The sequence below is a fragment of the Nipponia nippon genome, unplaced genomic scaffold (assembly GCF_047370975.1).
Source record: "Nipponia nippon isolate SJK-2023a ecotype South Korea unplaced genomic scaffold, ASM4737097v1 scaffold_7, whole genome shotgun sequence".
In the NCBI taxonomy this organism is placed as follows: Eukaryota; Metazoa; Chordata; class Aves; order Pelecaniformes; family Threskiornithidae; genus Nipponia; species Nipponia nippon.
The window spans coordinates 1,108,386-1,126,878 of record NW_028262391.1 but is presented as its reverse complement, the minus strand read 5'-3'; the positions used below and the strand labels follow the sequence as shown (position 1 = coordinate 1,126,878).

Below are 18,493 nucleotides of genomic sequence, written 5' to 3'. Positions count from 1 at the left end.
TTTATTTTCTCTTTGCAGTGACAGCTGGAGTCCCTCTTTTAATAATATCTCATTATACGAGACTATTCAGCCAACCTGTGTCTTTGTCCCTGTTTTAAATATATATAAATGTTGCTACAGATATCTCGGGAGCCACCCATATTTCTCTTCTAGTGTGTACGTCCTGATACTGCACCTCTGATTGATTGCTGTTTCCCAGCTGCCATCCTTGGAACATCAGCAAATACAATCCACTGCTTTCTTCTTTAGACTTTCAGATTTAGTAGGTATTTTTTTCCCCTCTCTGCTTGGATTTCTTTCCAATGGTTCCCTTCCCCCTCTTCTTTAGTTTACAGACTTCTCCAATGCTTTTTTTTCTGTGCTGATTGCAGGAACACCCACCTTTCTGTGGTTTTAGTAGAGCCTTTCATGCTCTTTTCTCTGTACCAGCCCTCTAACCAGATATTTAGGCCAATTATTCTGTTCAGTTTCATTATTCTGCTCCCACAACTACCGTAATAGCCCACTTGAAAGATCACTTGGCTTCTTTTACTGTTGAGACTGCTTGCTAGTTCCCAGAATGGCATCTTCACATCCTGTGATCTTCTGTTTCTTTTTTTTCCTTGTTTTTCTTTTTTATCCCAGAGTTTTATTTAAATTAAAAAGAGGTGGGGGTTAAAAGGAAAACCACACACACATAAGTGAGCAGGGGGAGAAAAAAGAAGCCCAGATATCAAATACATGCTTTCAGGAAGGGAAATTCCAACACTGGCAGTTTGCAGGAGACGCTGAATATCAAGTACCATTATTCAGTACATTTTCCATAACAGGACTATGAATAAAAATCCCAGTGAGATTCCTAGAGCAAGCACTGTCTGCGCTTTGTTTTGCAGTCACACAGGGTGAATTTCACCTGCGATTACAAAATGGCACCCAGAAAACCTTGACTTCTGTTTTGCCCGCGCACCTTCACACGTGAAGCTTTCACTTCAAAAATCTGTTAAGTAAATGTTTTAATAATGTGTGTAGACACTTCACATGATAAATTTCATATCACAGTATTAATGTCTCCCAGATTATAGATACCATTTAAATTTAACTTTGGGGTTTTACAAGCCTAACTTTTCTGCCTCCTTTCCTCTTTCTTCTTTTTTTCCCTTTCGTCTTCTATTTTCATCACTAATGTATGAAAGTATCTGGCCTCGTCACCCTTATCTCTTCTGAATTCAAAGATCGAAGATACACAGAAATATTTAATGCTTATTCCTTGTGTGACAGGTACCATCAGGTGAGAATTTTAAGACTGGATCTCACTCGTTATGTCTTGTTAAACATCTGTTTATAGTGTATGTAGATTCTGTTGTTCTTAATACTGAAATTGTTTATCTATCTGAGATGAAAATTGTGCATTGTTGTTGAACAAAAGAGTAATCTGATCGACAAATTTGCATGTGCCTTGTTCATATCTGTTCCAGCTCTTTTTTTCTCCTTCTGTAATTAATAAAGTATTTTTTCAGTTGTGCAGCAAAACACAGATGACTTGGGGTAGGGATTTTTTCCCCAAATATCGTATCAAACATTGGAAGAGTACCATATACTTCTAAAGGGAAAAACAAAACCAAATGTCTCATACCTTTTTCAGTCTTATAAATGGCAAGAATATGCATCTGTCAAGAACTTCATAGCTCATTGCCACTGATGCAGACAGTGTGAACATACAAAGTGCTTAAATGATCAGGTATTTCTTGCCATAGGTTCCTGAATTACCTTAACTTTTAGAAGAAGGTTTTAATTGCTGTCCTTTCAACCAAAGAAGATGTGAGCCTGCAACTGTATCAAATACAAGACTGACAATAGTGGTGTTACTTGCAGAGGGGAGGATCAGCCGCACGCAGAAGTGCTCTGTCTACGTGGTGCTCTGCGCTGCCACGAGCCGATGCTCTTCTTCAGTCTGCTCCCTAATGAACAGCTGCCTTGTGCCACTATGGTTGCCTTTCTCGTTAGCAGTTTCAGGAGAGAGGCTAATGATTAAACAGGCGCTTCTCAAGGTCAGGGATAAATTACATACCCAGGAGAGTATGAACGAAAATTGCGTTGCTATTCTCTGTACCATATCCATTCAGAAGAAGGAGGACTTCGCTCATCAGAGCTGTCAGTCCAGCATCTTTCGCAGCCAGTCAGCTCATTTAAAGAAAATACTGAGAATTCTGTATTTCTTTAATTGTTCTTACACACACAATCATATGGTGAAAAGATTCTGTATAATGAGGGGGCTGTTATAAATCGCATATGGCAAACCGTTTCTATATTCAGAAGGAAGAACTTTTGCTCATTTACTTTTAGTGATATGGTGAACTACAAAATAGGGTGCAGGCCATGTTTGTACTTTCAAATAAGTACCAAATAGTTAACTATTTTGTTTGTAGCAATATATTCGGGTAAAAGGGGAACCCCTCCATTTCTTTGTATTTCAGAAGCTTAAACTCCTGTTCTCAAATCAGAGATATGATGACTGAGGGGTTGTGTACCTTGCATAGTTTTGGGGATCTGCGTGTATCTTCTCTGAGGCAAGAAGTGATTTATGGAGAGAAGTGAGGATAGGGCCCAGGCCTAGAACCGCTCTGTGTTCAGTGGACCATGCTGATTCAGTATATCTGCATTTTCTTAAACTTTATGATTAAAAACGATTTATATCAGTTATTAAAACTTTCCATGTGTCCAACAAGCAGAATTTTAAACTCTTTTTCCATTTTAATCTAATTTTTTCTTGGTATATGTCCAAACTATAGTGCCTAAACTTTCAGCTATATAACGAAGTGCATACTTTTGAGGTTATGTTTTTGCTCAGATAAAAAAAAAATATTTGCTGAGACCATTTACTATGTAAGGTGTATAATCCCAGTTATAATGTATTTTTGTTAAAATATTATTAATTGCCCAACTATGTTTATATGTTACAGGGAGCCATGCTTGGGTAGGGAAGTACACTTCTCTGATTTGTCCCCATTTGTCAGAAATGGTCCTCCTATTTTTTCTGATCTGTCTTCGCTTACTGTACTGAACCATTCAGGGATCATTTTTTCAAGGCGATGCTATGTACTGCAGTTTTCATCCAGCAATCCCTGTACCTAGTGCACACAAGAAAGCCAGGTTCTGTTTCAAGGTTCCTTATTAAAGAATGTCAATTGAATCCAAACACAGTGAGCAAAAAGACCCTTCTCTTCCCTAACTGATTTTCAAAGTGAGAGCACACCATCGGTAGGCAGCATCCCAAGCCATTGGGATTGCCTGTTACTATGACTTGGACTTTTCAGCCTTTTGGGAGACTACATATATACTTATTCTGTGTTTCTAGGCTTAAGTGGAAGAGATAAATGCCCTGGCATGCTGTCTTTGTACTCTTCCACATTGCTCTTTTGTGGGATTTACTTCAGACCATAATCTACTAGGTCTATATGTTGTAACATCTTGTCTCAGTGAGTGGAGAAGGATGACAGAAAATAAAGGACCTTGCTTTTCAGTAACAGCTAAAGATACATTCTCATTTTCATAGTATCATAGAATCGTTAAGGTTGGAAAAGACCCTTAAGATCATCGAGTCCAACCTATCACTGCCAAGTCCACCACTAAACCATGTCCCTGAGCACCACATCTACCTGTCTTTTAAATCCCCCCAGGGATGGGGACTCAGCCCCTGCCCCGGGCAGCCTGGGCCAGGGCCTGACAGCCCTTTCCGTGAAGAAGTTTTTCCTAACATCCAACCTCAACTTCCCCTGGCGCAGCTTGGGGCCATTCCCTCTCGTCCCATCGCTTGTTCCTGGGGAGAAGAGACCGACCCCCACCTCGCTACAACCTCCTTTCAGGCAGTTGCAGAGAGCGATGAGGGCTCCCCTCAGCCTCCTCTTCTCCAGACTAAACAACCCCAGCTCCCTCAGCTGCTCCTCGTAAGGCTTGTTCTCTAGACCCTTCACCAGCTTCATTGCCCTTCTTTGGACACGCTCCAGCACCTCAATGACCTTCTTGTAGTGAGGGGCCCAAAACTGAACACAGTACTCGAGGTGCGGCCTCACCAGTGCCCAGTACAGGGGCACTATCACCTCCCTGCTCCTGCTGGCCACACTATTCCTGATACAAGCCAGGATGCCATTGGCCCTCTTGGCCACCTGAGCACACTGCTGGCTCATGTTCAGGCGGCTGTCAACCAACACCCCCAGTTTTCTCTGTTTAGGACTTGTGAGGTATGTTCAGGGAATATCCACCTGCTGGTGGATTCCCTGAACAAAGTGCGGCCTATGGAGAGCCCGTGCTGGACCAGGTTTATCCTGAAGAACTGCAGCCTGCAGAACCTGTGCAAGAGCCATTCTTGAGGGACTGCAGCCCATAGGAAGGACCCATGTTGGGTGTCGCGGTTTAACCCCAGCCAGCAACTAAGCCCCACAGAGCCGCTCGCTTACTCCCCCCGGTGGGATAGGGGAGAGAATCGGAAGAGTAAAAGTGAGAAAACTTGTGGGTTGAAGACAGTTTAATAGGTAAAGCAAAAAGCCATGCGCGCAAGCAAAGCAAAAGAAGGAATTCACTCCCTCCTTCCCATGGGCAGGCAGGTGCTCAGCCATCCCCAGGAAAGCAGGGCTCCATCACACCTAATGGTGACTTGGGAAGACAAACGCCATCACTCCCAACATCTCCCCCTTCCTTCTTCTTCCCCCAGCTTCTATGCTGAGCATGACGCCATACGGTGTGGGATAGCCCTGTGGTCACTGGGATCAGCTGTCCCGGCCGTGTCCCCTCCCAGCTCCTGGTGCCCCCCAGCCTGCTCGCTGCTGGGGTGGGTGAGGAGCAGAGAAGGCCTGGACTCTGTGTCAGCGCTGCTCAGCGGGAACGAGGGGAAAAAGCGTGAGGAGGAAGGAGCATCAGAGAGGAACGGTCACGAACGGACCACAGCCCCCCTCCCCGCTGGGCGTGCAATGGGTGCCAAGTGTTCTTGGCAACACTGACTTAATGCATTTGCCAAATGCAATTTTACCTAAAGATTTTTGTGTCCAAGACACCTTTTTGGCAGCGTTAGAAAATGACTACAAGTCTCTGACAAGGAAATTGAAATTCCCAGTGAATATAAACTTTTACAAATGATTGATCAGGAGCTGGTTAAATTATTTGTTATGACATCAAGCAGCCTGCTGATTTTGTCACTGTGTAGAAAACAGCAAAAACGTTTGACCTCATGATCCCATTAAAACTGTGGAAAGGTACTGACTGACAATGCCCGAGAGCAGCATTCAGGTTGTCTGAGCCGGTGTGGCCTCTCCAGGGGCTGTGGGGGGACAACCTGCTCCACCACGGTCTCCCCAGGGGCTGCAGGGGAGCCCCGCTCTGGTGCCTGCGGCACCTTCTCCTCCTCCTCCTTCGCTGACCTGGGTGCTCGTGGGGCTGTTCCTCAAACTTTTTTCCCTCAGTCCTGTGAGGAAAAGACTGCCGGGCAGCGTTTTGCCCTTTCTTCAATACGCTTTCCTGGAGGCACCACAGCCTCCTGAGGGGCTCCGCTGGGCCCTGCGGTGGGGCCGCTGTGGAGCCGGCTGTGCCCGGCACCGGGCAGCCCAGGCCTCTCCTCCCTGAGGCCCCTGCAGGCCCCGCTGCCAACGCCCAGCACAGGTGGTCCTGACTTCTAAAGTTTCCTAAAGTTAAAAGGGAGTGCTTTTCTAAGGTAACACTTATTTTGGATGCCCGCATATAGAGGAAGGAGAGCAAGCCTCGGGAATGTAGTGTCACATTGACTGAGGGTAATGCTGTCAGGAGAAGAAGAAAAAGTCATTCCTGATATCTTTGAAAGACCTGTTTTCTCTGTCTCCGTGCTGTAGATAGAAACACCTTGCCTTTAATTATAGCTATGCATGCAACTTCCAAATCCCTTTGTAAAAGTCTTATTGTAAGTACTTGAAAATTTTTAAACAAAGTTGCCTGTAAGGTCATCAGATCAAACATTTTTGTGCCTATTATTGACCCTTGAAGTCTTCATGCAAGGAAAATACCTCTGTGTCTCTTTTATGATGTACGAATCTACTGGAGATCAAAAGCTTACTCATAAAAAAGTAACAACAGAAGTAGCTGAAGCTTTATAGTGTATAGGATAAGAATAGACGTTACCTCAGGTGCCCAGAGAATGTAAAATTTGGCATGGTAAATCAGGACGCTGGTTAAATTCATTATTTTCTCTGACATCAAACTGCTGTTCCTGTCGCCACTTATAAAATAGCAAAATCTCCTGAATTCATTAATGCGATGAAATTGTTCACAGATACATTAAGACAGTCTTTATGGAGAAATTAGACATGAATGATAATGACTGAAGCTCTGCTATAAATACAACCACCCCAATACGTGTTATTTTTTTAATATATGCTGTGAAAGAGTTTAGAAGATGCTCAAGATTCAGAGGAATACTAAGAATGGAAATTCCGTTATAAACTTATAAGGTATCATTAAAAAAAAAAGTAATAGTAAAAAATATGATGAAAAAAACCTGAAAGCAAGCAAAGGAGAGTTCTTCTCTAGCTTTGCGATTTCCTTATCAGACCCTATTGCCAGACTTCGGCCGGGAGTTTCATACAGAGGACATGGGGAAAGACCAGTGCCAGTGGGGAGAAAGAAAAGGTCTTTCCCACGTGATGTATTTCAAGACTGGAACTTGGTGCTACAGCTGAGTTGGTGCACTACGAACACAGCTTTGTTATCCCTGAAACCTCCAGAACTACTGAGTGGGGGGAGCAGTGAAAAGCACAAGATGGATCCCCCCAGCCCTTCCTCAATCAGAGTTGTTGTCAGCTGTGATCAATTAACTGAACTCAACCACACCCATGCAGCTAAAGCAACCGCTAAACCTCGTCCTGCAGGACCCAGTGTAGAGCTGGAAGTGATGCTGGCTTTGGTTTGTCCTGTTCACAGCTCTAAATTGAATTCAGAAGTGAGTTGTTGTTGTTGTTTATTTTTTTAATATATCCTTACATATGTTCTTAAGTGTTTGAATATGTTGGGCTTTTTTGTTTCTGTAGGGATGTAAAGCTAATTTAAATCAGTTTCTGTATGTGTTCAAAAGTCTGCTGTGACTTAACCTGTCCTTTCTCCTATACTCTTTTTTGGGGAGTCTCCGTGTGTAAGTAAAGTTTCCTTTGATATTAGTGGTCATAGAGTAATTTGGATGGATCCAATTTGCAGAGCTTTACACGTACTAAACTTAGTTCCTTATTTCAAAAGGAAGCCTACTGTAATGCTGTCTCTTCAGAGACTGCAATCTTAATGGATTTGGTCTTTTTTTTCCTGATAAGGGTTTTGTTTACTTAGGTAACCTAAGGGCTTTCCAAAGGATCTGCAAACAGTTAAACCTGCACTTGCAGAACCCTTTTTAAATGTTATTCTCAATGGACTACCCAAGCAAGATACTCTTTAGCTAATTTAAATTTTTTTAAAACTAAACATTCATGTTTAAAGCTACTGTTGTTAATGTTAGCCACTCCATACAGACAAAAAAATTACACCTAAAAATAGATTATATTAGAAATGCATGCTAATTATCTCAGCCTTACCCATGGCAGAAACAGCTTCCTTAAGACTGAAACCTTGTTATCTGTTATTATGGATCTACCTAACTTTATTCAGAAGGTTTGAACAATATTACAGCTTTTGGGATGCTAATTTGTTTGTTCTCTTTAAGATATTTGACTGTTAGCTTGGTTCTTTGTTTACAAAGCTGCTGGTCTTGCTCTAACATTTTGAAACATTTATTGATCCTCTCTTTTTTTTTTTTTTTTTTTTTTTGCCTTTCTTAGTCCTTTAACACCCTGATTTGTGGTTTGAATATTTTGCCTGGTCAGGTGGTCCCACCTACCAAATTTGGTGAATATGACATATTAATATTACGTTCTTTGGCTTGGTACAGTCAAATTGGACCAGAAGTAACTCATTTCCTGGCTACCACATGAAGGAGAAAGTGTAGTTTGTTCCCAGATGGCTGCACAGCTGACTTTCTCGCTGCTCCATGGCTATGTGTTGAGAGACCCCCTACCTTGGTAGTGAAGCCATTGTTTTCAGTGTTTTGGAGGCTTGAAATGATCACATTAAAGGACTTTCATAGGAGATCCTTCTGGGTTGTTGTGAGTTGTGGAGGCTTGGTGTGGATTAAATAGTCCATGATGACGTACGTTGTCCTAGAGGCACTGTCAGTGAAGCGCTAGGCTTTTTACTATCTCTTGTTTCACGGAAGACATTTGTTTAGTCACAGTAGGACTGGGTGAATCCTATTTTTAGTCATTACTATCAGAAATAACTTCCCTCTTTTGTACCCTAGCTCACTCTATCTCTTTGGCTCTCATCTCAGACAAAATCTTGCTCCCGTTAAAGGCCCAGGAGAGTATTATCATTCATTTAAATGAACTCGCGTTCCCCTGTCTCTTCCCCCCCACCCCTGCAGTGGAAGTGCTTGTTTAATGTTTTCATACCTGTGTGAGATTTCTGTATCCTGTTCTGAAGGACGTTCAAAGACGTTCATTCTATTCATTTTGACAAGTAAGGCATATGAATAGTCTTATCAGTTCAATAATATAAGTGCTGCTCTTTGAAATCAGCTTGGTGAGTGCTATTTCCTATTTCTGGTTTACGTTTGTTATCTGCCCAAGATCCTTTAGAACAACAGTCTGGGAAAGCAGGAATATCAGAGCTGCTTCCAAATACCAGTGAGCAATACATGTTACTGACAAGGAGCTTCTGACCTCCTGATTCTGGGAGCAGTGGCCAAATCCCACGTGCTGACAAAGCCAGAGCTTGTAATGGCGAAAGGTTCCGTGTTCTGGGAAAAGTTGGCTGTTCTTGCTAGGGAAAATAGTTGGAGACCAGTCCTGTACTTCTGCAGTCATAACTACATTTCATTTTGATATTTTGTAGCAAAAATAAATTTTTCCTGCATCCAAAAAATTAGATGTCAGCGAGGGAAATTGCACAGATATAACCTGATGAACTGGACTGATTTCTCAGAAGTATGGTAATAGACTTCTGCTCCCTGCTCGATAGCTGAAACTAATGCCCAGGTTAGCTACCAGCTTCAGTGTCCTAGTTACATGAGCTTGGTGACTTCAGTCCTTGTCTGAAGGCATCTCTTTTTTACCTCAAAAGCCACCACAGCTGCTCCTAACTGATAATAACTGAAGTATTTGTTGATACCACTATAGAGGTAAAAAATCAGTGGTGAACAGGCACAAAGACTGAAATTAGAATTATTCACAACTGTGTTGAAATATGTTACTGGGAACAGAGACGACTAGGCTATGATATTTAATAAAAATCGGGGACTTTTTTTTAAGTGTTTCTTAAAAATAAATCTTTAAATAGAAGACACAATTCTTTAAGCTTGTTATTCCAGTACAGGAAAGCTGTATTTACCAAAAAAGGAGGTTTTGAACACCTTATAATTGTCATTGTGTAAGTATTCTAATCAACACATTTGTTTTGATAATAATAAATTCCCAAATTAAACCCCTAACACGAAGCAGTCCCTAACAGCCTAACAAGTATTTATAATTATATGAGATCTCATTCAAAATCTGAACTGCATAGAAAACTTTTCTTTTGGTTAACTTTTTGATTTTTTTCTAGTGGAACTGAAAAATGTAATAAAATGAAGTTTGAGGTAATCATATTGTTTAATTAATGTTTTGTTGAATTCAAATAAATGTAATTCACTGTTTTGCTAACCATTATGTTCCCCTGTAAAAATATATTTAAGAGAAATACATTCCAGTCTGGGGGAGGTTTTTTGTTTAGCACGCAGGTACACACACAAAGTTCTCCAGATGCTTTCTACTCCTCTCATTTTGCCTTCAACGCATGTGTATAATTATGTGTTCGTGTTGTCATGGTAATTGAAACTGGAGTTGTCAGATTGCGGAAATCACTTGCATTAGGCTGGAAGATAGAAGTCCAGTCAAAGAACACCATGCACCATACTGTTGGTTTAAGGTTGACGCGGCCAGAGGTTATGCAGAGAGAGATGTTTATTTAATTTGTTTAATTAGTATCTAAGAAGCTTTCCAAGTATTAAGGGTACTGAGCATTGGGTCTTCATGTGTTGGAATATCTACTTCAGGCAGTTTACACAGATGTGTGTAATGTATGGGGTTTTTTGGACTTGATGCTGTAGTCCTGTATGTGAGCAGATTCACTCTCATTTCAGAAGTTCAGAGGCGCTTGCCATGAGGTTTCATGTTTGGTTCATGCACCTGAAGGTTCAGAAGGGGAAGGGAAATGGGGCGGTTTAGGAAGAGAGGTAGAGGATCAGCTGTCCTCAACGGGGTAGTAACAATTGTGTAAGAAAGGTAAAATGGGACCGGGCCATAACTGATTCTGTTTGGCTTAGAGAGCATTCTGAGTTTATAAAGTTTGAGGAAAAGTTACTTTAAATCTTGGCATATATAACAGTTCTAACAGGATTTGGTGAAATGATATTTTCAGCTACTTTTGTGTTTTATGGTTATTTTAAGATAAAACGATAAGTGGAAGAAAGTCGGGAAGAAACCTTAAGAAATTGTCTTAAATGCAGAATCTGTTATAACTAAACCATTCCTGACAGATGTTATTCTAACCAGTTTCCAAAGCTATCTGTTGTCTGTTTTCCTTACACATCTGTCTTTTACCTCTGCAAAGCTTTTTTAATGTCCAACTCAAATCTCCATTTCTGGAATAGACATGCACATTTCTGTTGTGTTGAAGTGATGGGGTTTTTAAGTCTTTTTTAGAATAAGGTCCAATATGTCAGTCTTTTCTTGACCACCCCCACCCTCCCCCCCTCAAATGCTGCTCTTTCAAATTAACTGCGTCTTCTTTTTAACCTGCACGCAGTGTCCACAACTAAACAGTAATCCATTTAAGGCCTTATCAAAAGCAAGGAAAGCAAAAAGATCATTTCAGGTGGCATTCAGGGCATGCTTTATTCTGTCTGCAAGGCTTCCCGTATGATACCTGCTTTTATCTGCAATAGCTTTGTAGATTCAGGTTTAGCTTCTGATCCAGATCCTTCAGTGCAAAAGTGTTGCGCCATTTCTCAACCTACGTTTCTGAGAGCAAGAAATAATGTACCTATCCTTGAATCACAGTTAATCTTTTGCAAACCATTTCTACCAAGATCTTTTTGGACTCTAATTGTGTCCCCCCAGTGTGCCTGCAGACCTTCCTAGCTTAGACCTGCCTTCAGACATTATGGGAGCAGTCCCTCCCCCATCATCAAGATTAATGATGAAAATAGAGTAGTACTGGATTCAGTGCTGGCCAAGAACTCCACTTCATGCCTTTTTCCTTTCAGACAGTGAATCACTGATAGCTATAGTGTCATTTTTTTTTTTCTATAGCTATTTACCCTATAGTAATATGATTTAGATGATGTTTCTTGGTTAGACCAGGAGACTGTGCGATGATGCCAAAAGTCTTCCTGAAATGATGAAATGCAACGTCCGTTACTTCCCGTACGATGAGGCTTGTCGCACCTTGTTCTTGATGAATCCATGCTCGGTTACTCGTTTCCTCTTTTTGTTTTAAGTGACTTACCAACTGGAAAGCAAAGAGAGTTAAAGTAGCTAGGGTATAGTTTCTCCCTCCTCCTTGTAAGGCAGGCATTATTTTTGCTCTTTTAAAGGCTTTTGTACCCATATCCATCCATCATGTGCTTTCAGAAACAATTCTAATGATACCAGCTTTCAAGCAGTAATAGCTCTGATATTCATCCACTTCTCTAAGACTTTGGGCAAATTTAATATGGCATAGCCAGTTTTGAATTATTTGATCTACATACTTTTCCTAATCTTTTATTTCCCCATTCTGCCCTGATATTGTCCTGCCTTTTTTTTTTTTTTTTTAATAGCTTTTAGTTGTGGAAGCCAGTTGATTACAATTGAGCTTCTTAGTAACAACTGTCAATAAAGCAATAAACACTTCAGACTTCTTGGTGCAATATGTCAATAGCTTGCTTTCACCTTCAGGCTGCTGACCAAATAGTCTTTTTTGATCTTTCTCTTATGCTGAAGTGTATTTGTAGAATTTCTTTTTGTCCTTTGTCTCTTGCTAGTTGTACCTCCATTTGTTTGTTCACTTTTTCTGGCACTGCCTTTGCGTGCTCATGCTATTCTTTTATATTTATATTTGACAGTTTCCACTTCCAGATGCTTACATCTTATGCTTAAAGTCAATGAAGAAATTAACTTCTAACCAAGAGGACTAAAACTTAAAATATTTATATCCTTCCTTTGTACTGGGGCAATCAACTTCGCCTGTTTTCTTTATTTGCCTTTTTGTTAAAAAAAAAAAAGCTGCTTTTTTCTTCTTGATTTCTTTTTTTCCATATGTCTGTCTCAGGCAACCTTGTCTGTCAGTTCTCTGGGTTTGTTAAAATGTTACTTCTTAACATGTATTGGTTTTATTTGCTGTTGTCTCATACGATTGCCTTTGTGTGATTACTTGTAAATTCAAGTGCTAGTCTAGTGCATTGTTCAGGTTGCAATTTGGATAATTTCATCAGTTCAGCCTGTGGCTCTCCTCACTTCTTATACTGTATTTTTGAGTTAAAAAGCCACCATATTTTTATCTATAGTGATACATCAATGAAAAAGTGTAATGAAGTTATAAATTTAGTTAATACTTTCTCATGTAGTATTTTCATACATGACTTCATTTATAACTACCTCAATAAAAGCACCTCTCAATTCCTGAAACTAGACGATGTCCCTGCTCGCTGCAGGGTGGTTGGACTAGATGGCCTTTAGAGGTCCCTTCCATCCCAAACCATTCTATGATTCTAAACTGAGTCAGACATCAAAAAGCACCTTGTCCTAAAGTGTCTAATACCCCTGCCCCCAGCTGGGGCAAGCCAGACAAATCGGGTTCTGGGTACTACTTTCACTACCTTACAGTTCTTACTGATACAACATATTCTCCCAGTGGCATAAACATTTTTTTCATCCAAATCTGTGATTCACCTTTTTGTATTTTGAAACTTTTTTTTTTAAAGACACTTTAATTTGAAATTAAGAAACCCCCTACCCAATCTGGGTATTCAATAATCTTTGAGATAAGGAACTCTAAACCTCCTTTCTAGAATGGGATATTTTTCAGGACGCATCTGCATCAGGTGTTCCCTATATTCCCTGTTTACAGTGGTTTCAAAAATTTAGTCAGGGAAGTGAAAGCAATACAGTGGAATGTAAGGAGAAAAGAGCTGGAAATAAGACAAGGAAACTTTAAAAGGAACAAAGAGCTAGGTCATGGGGAGTGTGGAGGAGGGAGCCTTTTCCTAAGTAGTTTCATGCCTAGAGTAAGCCACACTTGTGCTCCTTGACTTCCACTGCCTTCCTTGAGGTGGCAGGTGAAATTAAGTACACTAACTTTAAAATCCTGAGCGCTCTGGGAATGGCTTCCCAGCAAGTCGTTTTACATGCCATACTGCAGCAATCAAAATGGACCAAATCACTTAAACAGAACTTTTATTGTACAAATGGGAGCGAGTTACTGGCAGAGCACTCTCTGCTTGTCTTATGCCATGAACGTATCTGCTCTACCCCAAATGATTTAGCAGACATTTATTGTTTTGTGGTTAGAAGCCACAAAACAAGCAAGCTTGTGTTTTCACTTTCTCTGACCTATGACATTGCTTCCTCAAATGCTATTAATACCGCTTGGGTTTAGCAACCACAGCGATTTAAAATGTTAATGATACGCGACAGACTCTTTACGCTTATTAGCCCTCTTCCTGCCTAGTACAATTAAAGCTGATAATGAACCTTCTACAACCCTAAAGGAGGGAAACTATCAAATGCTATTTTCTTTAAAAAAGAAAAACAATTCTATCCCAATATGTCTAAAAAGACTTTGAGAGAGGTATGCAGGCAGGTAGCGTCACTTATCTAGTTGCTGCAAAATAACTTGAGGAAACATGGGGAATGGTTTTACTGCATATGCTTATGCACCACTTCATTCATAAACTGGGCTAAGAATTATTAGTGTTACTGTCTTGACTAAACTGTAAAAAGTGTCTTGTAAATCTACGTTCCCTTATTGGTAGGCAAAAAAAAAAAAAAAAACACAACCAAAAACACGTTCCTTGTTTGTTTTTCTTCATTGGCAAGAATGCACGTTGAATTTTAATGGAAAACAAATTTCTAACTGGAGATTGTGCAAATAGGCATTTCTGAATGTTACCCGCGCAGGTCGCTGTTCAGGGAAACATGTAAGCATGTGTGTAGTCCCTTTTTTTGATTTGATGGGCCTCATCAGAAAACAAGACATTTCATTCAGCCAGTATGGCTGATCACAAGACATCGTGCTATGATGTCTGCTGTGCTTCTTTAAAGTACACTGTAAGAATTATTTGCAAAGATTATTCAGAAAACGTATTCAAAAAGAAATTGGGAAAAAATCCTTGATATGTACTTTCAAAACCAAAAATGACCTTTTAAGTCCAATTATTTCACCAAGAACTAATGGAGAGGGAAAAGCAGTTAGATATTGTGCTGTTCAAAGTGTCTGGGCCAAGGGAAGCTGATAGACGTTGAGGGTAACAGACCGTGTTTATTCTGCGAGTCTCTTGCGCTGAGATTATGAATTAGGGGAAAATGTGGCAATGAGTTTGCGATGTGGAAGCTGAGAACAAACCAAACACATCTCAGGCAAAAGTCATCAAAAGCCAACGGAAACGGCTTTCATGGTTGTTCTACGAGGGGAGTTATTCTTGAGGCTTTGGTTGGCTTGGCCCGCTATGTGGACACACGCTTTATAATTACGTTACCTAGGTGGACATTTCTTATTCAGGGGGTTCTCTCTGAATTATTTTCATTAGCTTTGGCAATGACTCTGCTACCCTGGAATCAGTACGTCCAAAGAGATGGAGTGCTTACAGGAGCACAGAACGCCGACGTTAAACTTAGAAAGAGCTTTGTTGATTTACCTGGGAAATTTAATTTAGATTAACACATTATCATTCAAAAGTGAAACAGCTATTCACAAATTCTTATGAAAACTGCTTTAGGGGATATCAATTCTGGTTACTACTAGAGCTCAGTATTTGACAATTATCAAAAATTAAGCCAGCCTTTGTATCAACAATGTTTTGCAGTCTAAAAATCATCTCAAATATTATTAATTCTGTCTCCTGTGTCAGTTACTGGTGCTTTTACCCAGAAGCAGGTGTTCAGCAAGATCTGGACTTGTAATACAAAACTAGCCCTTTGGCATACAGAGTAACTGGCTGGGCAACACTACTGTACCGTTATGGAGGGGCCCGGAGTGGGAAACGCAGCGTGCACTTTAAGATACGTAGTACTGTTGTCTGAGCAACAGAATTGGATTTGGGGTTGGGTTCGCGTTCCCTCCTGCTTCCGAGGGCAGCGCAAGCAGCGGTAGCATGGGCAAATGTAAGGATGCCCCTATATAGGCAGGTCTGCGAGGACAGGAGGTGGAATGTAAAGGCACGAACCTTTACCATTAGGGTCTACCACAGCATTATAATGTGGGGGTGTGAGGGGAGTCCTGCTTAAATAAGCAAAGCAAAACAGAAAAGAAAAAAAAAAAAAGGCAACCTTGTAATTGGCTTTTGATTAATTCTCCAGTGTGCATGGCAAAATTGCTGATTACATGTGTCCTGTATGAGATGTGTTCTGTGAGTCAAGTCTGCCTGTGTCTTAGTGGCAGGCAGTGCTTGCTTAATTATTTCTTCTGAAATGTGTGGTTGCACCTATGTGTCTTTTTTGGTACATCACCTTGCTTCTGACTTTTAATATGGGGTACTCAAATTATATTGGTGCTGTAACAAAATGTATCTTCTGCTTGGGCTATAATTTTTTTCAAATAGCTCTTAATATTCAATTTGCCTTTCTCACTGCTACTGAGCACAGAGCCAATACTTTCCGAGAGCTATCTACAATGATTACAAGAGCTCTTTCTTCTGTAACTACTCAGTAGAGCCCCTCATAGAGGATGTAAAGTTGGGATTAATTGCTAATCATTTAGTGATCATCAGTGCATCTCTGGGGTAATGGAAAGATACCATTACCACTAGGGCTTCTACTAATTTCAAATCTGATGTCACGTGTTTGAGGTACGTGCTCTGGCAGTGACTCTCAGTTTTTTGCATTGGCAGCCAAAGCTTAACACATAATGCTGTTGTTTTGCTTGACTTCATCTTGTCTTTACTTCCAGAAATGGTGTTTACAATGAGTTATTTAATGTTTCTGCATAATAATGAATGCACATTTGTTTTTGGTAGGACTCGGTCTGTAATTCAACAGTCCATTGGCTTCTGCAGCAAAGTTGTAGTTAGACGTTCCTCCCCTGCACCAGTTTGTAGCCTCCCATGTGTCCTGTCTAGCTGTTTCTGGATCTTGCCTCACTAAAAAGTGTCCATTTTTAGCCTGGATTGTTTCAGTGTCTTTACATAAATATTGTTATGCAGACAGGTGGATCTGTGATCTGTGGCAGAGCGCCATGAATCAGTACCTAGCTTCATTTTTGAAATTGCAGTATCACTGCACTGGTAGGGCTGAAAGGAGAAATTCCTAAATATCTCGGAAAACTCGGCACATGCTGACTTCTTGGTGTTGCGTAGCTGGGACTTGAAACCGAACCCTAGACTGTTATCCTCTACCCTGGTGTGGTGAGATTGGACTGCTGGGTACCATGTACGCTTAAGCTGCTGTTAACTGTATGCAAGGGGAATTCTCAGCTGGTTTAGCTAGGGTTTGGCCTTCAAATACAAATATTTGCATGCTTCTACAATTTTCCCTTAATTATGCAAATGTTATGGTAGGGGATATGAACACTTTAACATCTTGTGGTAAACTTCAACAGGGTTAAGATGTATCGGGAACCATAGTTCTTTGTATAAAAGAGTTCTGGATAATTGAGTTTCTGTCTGTACAGCAAACTGGAGGAAATCTTAATCTTGACAGAAATCAGTGAACATTTTGCTGCTATATATTCGGCTTCAGGAGAGTGCAGCTTTCACCCTCTGTATCTCTAGCTGATCGGCAAAGCCGAATGCTAATGCTGTAGAAGGGTCTTCATCTCCTCGGAAGCAGCAGCAGAAATGCAGCTAATATACTTGTAATCTACTAGTATACTTGTACTAAATATACTACGGGCATTTTACATGCTGTTTTGCACACTGTATAAAACTACATGCTATCGTAGTGAAAGAAGGGTGTCAAGACTTTCAAGCTCCGGGGGATGCTCTTGTGATGTAACTCAGTTGTCCAACTTTCGCTTAATTAGCAAGGTTTTGTACAAAAACATACTGACCCAAAGGATCGTAGCTATTCCTGTGGTTTGATTATAAACGTAATGCGTGTGTGACACCTTTCTGCCTACGATGTTATGTGTAATCCTTTCTGTGTGTGGCTACAGCCCTTGGAAGTTCCATATTAAACTCGGTACTGTGGTTACTCGTGAATGAAATTACTGGAACAGTGTTGGAGGAAAAAGTACACGGAAGGATTTAAGGCAGAACATGGCAAAGCAAAGGCTGCAATTATCTGCAGCTGAAAACAAGTAGCTTTTAATATGTCCGTTCACCTAAGAAGGGAGGGAGAATTATAGACCACATGCTCTTTCTTCCCCTTTTTCTATCATTTCTCTTCTTCTTTTTCCTTTATACAGTTTATCACCCATAATTTCAGGATGTGTTTTGTTTCTTTAAGCTGTTTTATCTATAGGCTTATGAGGTCAGTCATGTGTGAATTCTTTTGTTAGTCACCTCACCTTTTGCCTTGATGATAGAAAATTGATCAGGCCTAAAGTACAAGTTCAATAGACAACCCCCTTGGTCCTTTGTCTAGGAGAATAGCTACCATTGAAGGCCATGAGCAGGTTGCTATTAATATGACAGCCTGCTCTATCTCCCACTGTAATTTATAATGAAATACCTAATCTCCATTATTTTGATCCAAGCAGGCGATCCCATGAAAAAGTCTTTTCATCCAGTTCCCAATGGCAGTTACATGAGAAATGGCAAACCAATAATTTTTGTCAAGTTTTTTAAGCCAACAGAAATGCTTTTCCACTGCTACAGTTTCAAAAGGCACAGATAAAGCTCATTCACTGAGATGAATGAAAAAGCCATCTGGGGTTTTTCTTTTTGACTTCCTTTCCTTTTCTCCATCCTTGTAATCAAATTTGAGCAAAATCAAATGGGGCTTTCTATGAAAGTACCTTTTGTTGATCTGAACGAGCTGGTAATTTACAAAATACCCTTCCTTTGTGAGGAAGGCTAAAGAAAAAAAGAATCAGTAGCTTTTAAAGCTGGGCCTTGGTGGGACTCTAAATGCAGTGAAAGCAGTCTGTGTTGAGAGATTGAAATGCATTTCAAAGCCAGGCCTGAGTCAGGGTACAGGGAAGAAAAAACCTATGTGCATTTTATAAGAAGAAAAACCTGAATGGGAAGGGGAAAAGAGAGAGAGAGGAAAAATCTGGATAATACATTAATCATTATTTTGGA

The 18,493-nt window shown here is 40.6% G+C and overlaps 1 protein-coding gene across 2 annotated transcripts in view; it reads left to right on the top strand.

The window, feature by feature from the left end:
• Positions 1–18,493, top strand: part of LOC148050743 (uncharacterized) — a 302,993-nt gene that overhangs the window by 20,357 nt on the left and 264,143 nt on the right. The window lies entirely within an intron of this gene.